Source organism: Chaetodon trifascialis, chromosome 15 (genome assembly GCF_039877785.1).
Source record: "Chaetodon trifascialis isolate fChaTrf1 chromosome 15, fChaTrf1.hap1, whole genome shotgun sequence".
Classification (NCBI taxonomy): domain Eukaryota; kingdom Metazoa; phylum Chordata; class Actinopteri; order Chaetodontiformes; family Chaetodontidae; genus Chaetodon; species Chaetodon trifascialis.
In genome coordinates, this window is record NC_092070.1 from 13,109,097 (window position 1) to 13,117,940 (window position 8,844).

Below are 8,844 nucleotides of genomic sequence, written 5' to 3' on the forward strand. Positions count from 1 at the left end.
TGTTTTTTTGCGAGCTGTTTGAGGAAACTGAATGTCAAAGAACGTCAACAACAGATATGGAAAAAGATTTCCCTGTAATTGAGATGCGAAGGTGAGATGAGAGGAAGAAGAGATGGGAAGAGCAGAGAGGGAGATTGAAAAAAACACCTACAGTGAAGGAGAAGATGACCAGAAAAGATAGGCAGGAGGTGCAGGAGGACACTGTGAGTGACTACTTCAGACCTTGAGCTGACAGGTGCCAGAAACATGTCACAAGATGATTTATTTCACAAGAAGAGCCAATATCTCCAACCATGACCTACTTTTAAACCCAAGATAATAATCTGAAGGAACGGCCGTGTGAAGGCGTAAAAAAATGTTTACATCATCAGTTACGTTTTTCCCATCCGCTGTGTAAAATGCAAATTATACATCCTGGTGTGATGTTTTGGAGCGTTTTCAGAGAGGACCGTCTCGTGGGCATAACAACACTCGTAGAAGTCCTTCACCGCTGAACTGGACGTGACGCAAACAACAACACAAACACATCCAGTCTGTGGATCCACAGTCTGTCTGCTGGGATCTCGGCCTGCTACAACTCCATCTTGCTCGCAGGTTGTCCAAATGGAGCGGGCTGTGCGTGAGCGTGTGTGTTTGCATGCACGTTTCGATCAGCATGAATATGTCTGTGATGTGATTCCCATTCGTGTGACTAAATGAAATAAAGGTGGCCTCAACACCGGCCGCATCATCTGTCACCTCTTACCCACACATGCACTTCACATTTACAGTATGTCCAAGTTTCTCTCTGCTTCATTTGAAATTGCTTCCACCCACATCAGCTGTCTGTTTCTCTCCCTCCCTTCACACACATACACACTTGGATTTTCCCTGACACTTCATGTTGCTAATGCCAGTTGGAGGTTGTCATGGGAACACATCTTTGACAGTTTTCTCGGCTCACTTGCAGCAAAAACGCCGAAACTCGCTCAGGAGGCTGAGGAAGTGCAGGCATTAAGCAGAGGAAAAGGCAACGGGAATCATCAGGAGCCATCAATGGCAAGCAGTTGAATGCATCGAGGCTGGGCGGCTTATCTGCATTCCTCCATCCTAGAGAAAATAAATATATAATAAAGTTTCATTTTCATTTTCATTGCACCCTTCAAATGTCACTGTCGTGTTTGAACAGTAAATATACAGCTGGAGTCAGCAGCTGGCTAACTTAACTCAGCACAAAGGCCTCTGTGTCACCATTGCATCCCCTCAGTTGCTGTCATGGCAAAGCTAGCTAGCTCAGTCTTGTCCCATCTGTGCTCTGAATGAATTCATCAAATTCAGTGCCCCATATCGCTCCAAGCTACACATAATTCAGCCTCTGTGCTTCGCTCAAACAGTTCACTCATAGTCTTTATATCATCGTTTTTTTACTGAATTTACAGTTAGGAAATGTCTTTATGCTAAGCTAAGCTAGCCAGCGGCTGACTCCAGCTGCATAACGTTGCTATACAGACATGAGAGTGGCGTCAGTCTCCTCATCTCTTGACAAGAAAGCAAATGCATTTCTCTAAATCTCTCTATATGATACAGTGTTGATTTGAGTTTGAAAAACAATAATATGCAATGCTAATGTTACAGCTCAAATCCAATTTGACTGCTGAAAAACTCTGCTTTAATTTAGAGGTCCTGTCTAACAGTATGTGCCTACATTCGTGTTTACATTCAAGTTAAACTTTACTCAGTTGTGCTGCTAAGTGAACATGACAAATCACCCCAGCACTGAAGACATGTGGTGCTCTTACAGTAAACGAATTGCAGACTCAGTCTCTCTGCTCCCATCTGTCGGGTTGTCTGTCTCTCTGTCTGTCTCTCTGTCAGAGATTTATGACTCTGTCTCACTACGAGCCTGCCACTGCACCCAAAGATGCTCAGTAATCACATCATGGTGCACAACAGCAAAACATTTGCTTATGCATGTGTGCGGTATCATTGTATGTGTGTGTGTGTGTGTGTGTGTGTGTGTGTGTGTGTGTGTGTGTGTGTGTGTGTGTGTGTGCGTGCGTGTGTGTGTGTGTGTGAGCAGTGTACGCTATGCATTTCCACCCACATGCAAGCATACAACGGGATAAGCACAGCTTCATTTCCAATTCCATGTGTTATTTATGGAAACCAGGAGGAGGTATAATGGAGCAACCTTCGACAAGTTATTTTTCCAGTCTCACTTCATCATCTTTTTACAGTGCATACAGTATGTGGAATTGCTTTTTCGATGAAATATGATCCTGTCTTAATTTTTTTCTGCAAAACATGAAGTCAGCATTGTTCTGCATTTCAGGCAGTTTTATTGAAATATAATATAATGTTTCTGTCGCTATACAATGCAGTAACACTGTAGAGGATACACTGAAGTGTGGGTTTTCTTTCTCTTTTCTCTTTGGTCACATTGCATTGGAAATCCAAACTGTATGATCCAGTTTTCATGAGTTCATGCAGAGTGGCAGGTGTAGCTTCGCACCTGTAGCTGCCAGGTGAAGCTACGATAACATATAAGAGCATGGCAGATATATAAGTTTAAAGGGAGACAGTGGGAAAGTACAGTATATCACAGTGATAGCAGCTGTGAATGACTGAAAGGTGCTTCCGGTGACCGTGAACGCTGTGGCCCTACTTTAGGTCCATTACACAAAACAGGACCAGTTGCCAGGCAACCAGCTGAGACTCCAGGAAGTAGCTGGGCCCGGCCAAGGACTAGTTCTAGAAAATGTCATAGTACATAAACTTCTATCATACAGCAAATTATCACTTTTACACTTGGGATTTTGTATGGATTAGACCAACAACACATAACGCGTGCCAGCTGGCAGACTTTTGTTAGCTGTTTCCTCGTCAACTTGCCAGTTTGCCAGCTTAGCTGTGTATAGTAGCAACAAATTCACATTTGTAATCATTATCCATTGATAAGAAAATGATTTCATACACACATGTAAAATAAAAAAAGAAATCTGTTCCATCATCTGATAAAAGATCTGATAAAGGATTTCACCATGTGAAATCTGAAACGCATGAATAAACTCATTGTGTGCATAAAAAAATAAAACATCTAAGCTGCACATGATGAGCCCCGGAAACCAATTTCAAGATCACAATAAAATAACAACAAAGTGTTTATTATGAAACAGATAGTATGAAATGTATTAGGCACTGCTCTCTTCACAATTTAGGCTACAAGCGCTCAGATGTCTTTTTTATGTCTTGACGTTACCTTGACATCACAGTAACAACTAACCTTGCAACATCCGTCCTCAGGTTGGCTGAGGGGCAGACATCAAGGTCTGAACACAGGATGACTGTCTGTTCTGTCTTCTCTGCACTCAGACATCAACATGAACCCTTTTGATTGAATAAGCATCCCCAACGCGCAGCAAAAAGCAGAGGATGCTTTTGTAAACGAGAGCCGACGTGTTCCCTGACATCATGTTTTTCTATTATCATTATTATTACCGTTATTATTATCATTATTTCAACAACAGTTTGCTCACACATACATTTGCATTTAAAAGTAAAACAGCGGCCACAAAAGTTACGCCCATGAAAGGATTCATGACAGAGGTCACACTCAAGGACAGACATTGTATTAGTTGTTCTCATAAATGAACAAATTTGCATTTTAATGAGCCATCTCATAACTGTGACTCATGAAATAGATCGTGTGGAAGAACATAGACCATCTATCACATTTCATGTCTCGCGTGGCCCGCAGGGACACATGTGGACCATATTAAGCACTTGTGAGTGGTGAATATGTAAAAGATGGTTAAATGAACGCTTAATTATATTCAGTAAACAGCATGGCATTTGTAAACTACTTATGTTTGCTGCTGACCTATTGACTGGCTGCTGTAGAGCTGTGGGTGTGTGCATTTAGATTTTTTTGCACGGTAAACATAATTGCATTGAATTAGCTTCATCACACAAAGGCAGAAAATATGATCTAATGCAAGGGTTTTTCAGGCCGACAGGCTACACACACACATGCACACACACTGCACACAGAAGATGTCAGATGCTTTTTGATGATAGAAGATGTCAATATTTTCCTGGGCCTCTCTCCAGGGGTCTTCAGATGAGTGTGACAGGGGAGAGCCCCTGGGAAAGGTCAGCACAGCTCAGAGCCCCGGTAGGGCCAAATCAGATGCAACACTGACGGATCAAAAACAAGGATGTAGCCCACCAGTGAGGCCTCGCAGTGGGGTATCGAGGAGGACTGATCCTGGAGAGGTGGAGGAGATGGAGGATAAGGAACGGCAGCAGGGATAGGAAAAAAAACAGCTAGTGCGGCAGAAGAGCTTGAAAGAGAATATTCACTCAAATTTGTCAGAAAGATATTATGCTAAATTTTTTTTGGAACTAGCTATTATGTGATTCATCAGGCAGACATAGCTTTATTAACTAAGACTTTGTCACTGGTAGCTCTCTTGTTTACATCTGTATTGCAGACATAGAATGAGTGTCATAAAGAGCCCAGAGTGCCTGAGAGCTTAAAGTGCCTTTTCAGAGAGAAAACCACTTCCAGCCTCGTGCATCATAAAATTCAAAAGGGAAAAAGAGAGTGACTCATGAGAAAAGAATCATCTGCCTGCATGCAAAAACACAAAAGTGATGAGCGAGAAAGAGGGAGAGGGAGAGCGGCAACAGCAGTACGTCTACGTCATCAGTGTAGGAGTAACCAGACCCTTGGGGCAGAGGGGATAAATAAAGGAGCGAGGAGTGTGGGTAATATTACCCATATCACCTCGCTGCTTGTAGCCTCGCCGCCTGTCATGCTCTGCTGGTCAGTGATGTCACTCAGATGGCAGAGAGGCTCCCTCGCCCTGCCGCAAAATACACAAATACACAAAGAGTCATGCTGCTGATGCTTATTAAGCACACCACATTTATTAATATACACACAAAGCCGCATGCACATGATTCTTAATCGATACTATTCAGTCAATAATTCATAGGACGTTGTCAGTGCGATGGCTGCCAATAGCTGCCTTTTACTGCCTCCTTACATGTTTTTCTTCTTCTTCTGTGCCCTTTTCAAACATTTAGAGTCTAACTGCAGCGAGAAAGAAGGCAGCAGGCTGTAAATAAGACTCAGCTTTCCTCCTCGTCCACAAACAAGGTTAAATCTAACACTTGTGTACTTCAAAAGCTCTCCCTAAATATAGGAAAGGAGAGGGAGAGAGAGGGTGAGGATCTGACTGGTTTGCACCCATATATAACCTCTGCCTCACCGCCAGCCAGCGCTTGGTGTCACACTAAACTGTGTCCTCGCTTTCAACTGTAGTCCTGTCCCCTCAGCACTTTAGTCATTCGCTATAAATAGGCATACACACAAACACACACGCACACACACACACACAACAGCCGCTAGCCCATTTAGTGTGTCTACTTTTATTTTTTAGCTGAAGAGATTTAAGCTGTGGTGAGGCCTCACCTGCAGGCTTGCGTTTTGTTTATGGCGTGCACAGCGCTCTAAGAATGCTGTATTGCGTTGCTGCATTGACTCGGAAAATGCTTAGCCCAGCCCATCACTGTGAAATACTGTGCACCTCCACGGGAGGCCAAAGGCACTCTCACCAGGACCGAGGGAGGCTTTTAAATCACATGCGATCATCGGTGCACACACGCATGCGAAGACAAGCAGAAGCACACACGGTATGTTATAATACTGTGTGAGTAAGTGAACACGCTCCATTTCTGAAATAAAAGACATATATCCTGCCATGTTAACAGTTCAGGGACATTGTGGCTCAGCATTAGAGTTAGCAGCCATCTCAAGCATATATGCATTATAATATAATAATGCCCTGGATTAAAAAGCTTTGTTCTTTTGATGGAACAGTAATGTGACTGCGTGGTGCTGAAGCTGCTGTATCCACAACACGCAGCAGAGGGCTACCTGTGAATGTACACACAGCAACTGCACAGCATGTGTCTTTAGGAGTAGCATTTAGTAGTTTTCTCATTTTGGAGGGCTGGGTGCATTTTTCCCCCTTTAGGTCTTTACTCATCCCATTAAACTTTGGAAGAGCTGGTCCACCAGGTTGCTTTTTTACTGGGAAGGAATTCTCTGGCAGAGAACTGATGATTGATTTTACATCTCTGGCAGAAGCATCAGGCGTCGTTTGGAGTGAACAGAAGAGGATCCTGTAGTTAAAAACGAGGAATGAGTCATGTTGGCTAAACTCATATTTGTCAAACTCAAGGCCTGCGGGCGAACAGCACCTCATTTCATGTGGCCTGGGAGCGTTTGCAAAGAATATAATTTGCGCAATACAATTCTATGCTGAATACATCCTGATTTTGTTGTCCCGTCCATGCACCGAAGGCATCCAGCTGCTAGATACCGCATCAAAATCATGTAGATGTTCCCAGCAGTGGCACCCCCGCTGAGAGATTGTAGCTAGCAATGCTAATCGAAGCAGCCTTGCTTGATGCCTGGAGAAAAGAAGACTTGATGCAGAAGGAAGGCAATTTAATGAGAAATGGGAAATACATGTCTGTGCCGAATGGAGAGAAGCTGGTATGTCTTCTTCAGAAAGCATCAGAAAGTCTGAGAATTAAAAGGCAGCCTGCGTTCTCAACAGTTCACAAGCTACAGCAAGAAATACTGCAGGGAAAGCAGCTCAACCATCAGTGTTTTTCAGAAGGTGCTATGCTGAAGGTACATGGTCAGATTGAGCTAGTTATTAATTATTACTGAAACCAATAATAATCAAATGCAGAGGCAGCTATATAATATGATAATAAGTAGATCTAAGATTCTAAGTCTAAGATTTACAACTGCACCCTTGAGGGCAACCACGATGTTGATGTGGCCTGGCATGAAATTGAGTGTGACACCCCTGGCTTAACAGACAAACAAGAGCAAGTAGCAACACGTAGTCACACCCGACATCCAGGCAGATGTCGCAGCCCTGACAATAGTGGAGGAACCCCAAAGCACTGACTGTTAATGATCAAATACCTACCTCAAGTGCTTTCACTGTCTGCCTCCACAGGCCTGCAGAGACTATCATGCTTCAGAATCAGGAAATTAAAGGAAAAATACAACACTCCCACTCACACACACACATACGTCATGTTTACCAAGCTCTTCAGCTGCACTACTTGCAGGGGGGAGTCCTGATAGTAGGTAACAGATGCATCTCTTCCCCTCTTGCCATATTTTTCACTTCAGTGTCATCTGGTGAGCCTCTCCTCTTTCCTCCCTCCTTCCTCTCTCTCTCTCTATCCCCCCACTCTCCTGTTTTTTGAGGCTTCTTGTATTTCTCACCTTCCTCACTTTGCTTTCGTCCAGCCCCCTGACCACGAGCCAAGAATGCCTCTAATTCTGAAATGTCTCCCAAATAAATCAACACACACTGTGCTATGTTGGCATACCACAGGCATCCTTAACAGCAATGCAACTATCACATCTATGAACTGCACCCAGTGAAAGCTTAGGATGCAACATGTTACTGAGCTGCAACCTAAATCCTAATCCTGCTGATGCTTTTATGAATAATTTCCATCCTTGTGGTTGACCCTTGACTCCTGTGAAGGTTTGTGACATGGTTTGATTTGCAGAAGAGTAAAACCGACTTTGAGTAAATCTATGTTGTTTTACCCCATCCTGTTTATTTGCTGTTATGATGCTGCTGTAAGACCTTTAGTTCCTCCCTCACAAACCTCACAGATTACACTGACTGGCTGTGCTACTGTTCTGTAATGAGTCATTGTCAGGATTCAGAAAAAAAATGGAGGCGAACGTAAAATCTGCATGTATGCCATCATAAATCTTGGATGCAACTGTTCATTTCTTGTTACCCTGAGAAAGAAAAGGTGCAATACATCCATATTCAAATCTAATGAGAGACATTGAGAGGCTGATAAATGATGCAAAAATGCTGTTGTTTGAACTGTGAATTACATTTTTTTCGTTTGTAAAGTGCTTTGAGCAGCATTTAGCTTTTTTCCGTCACCATAAAAAGAGCCAAATTCAAGCATGCCTTGTATTGCAGGTGCATAGCAGTTTCACAGACACATCGCCATCATCAGCATGACTAAACACTTGTTTATTCATAATCTGCAACCGATGTTGACAGTACTTTTATCCCCCATGCCCATCCTCTGTATGCGGCTCTGACGCAGGAAGTTGCGACGAGTTCTTCTCCCGCAGCCCTCGGCTGTAAAGCAGCCCAGGCTTGGCATGGTACCATCTTAAGAATCCCCTGTCTGCACTACAACACTCTCTGTGACATCAGAAGGCTCTTTGTATGTGTGTGCAGGCCTCGCTGTTCGCCCCCGCATGGCTTAAGAGGAGGAGGATGAGGTGGGACGGAGGGACAAAGAGACAGACAGAGGTGGGAGGTGGGCTTTACGTTGTGATGTAATTTCATGGAAGTTGTTATGTGTGGTGATGCTGCATCCTCCAGAAGCATTGAACAGCACAGCCTCCTACTGGCAGAGGAAAAGACCACATGGACACAGCGCAGATGAGTGTATCAAACTGGGAAAATATACTACCACTTAACATTTAGCAGCAGTGTTTCCTCATGTTGAGCCTCAACAAGCCTGTGTTCTCTGTGCAAATACATACATCCACACTGATTATGCCATACTGGAGCCTGGCAATATAATTTGAATATATGGAGTGGATTAACAGTGTGTGTCAAATACTAATTCTGTGTTTGTTCCACAACCTATAAATCCACATGAGTTTAGATGAGCTGCAAGCAGGATGATGGAATAAAGATTAAAAGCTTGGTCTTCCAGTGGTTTCCAGTGAAGCCACTAAGGGCGTCCTGTCTTTTGTTGCCAGAGATGAAAATCATTTGA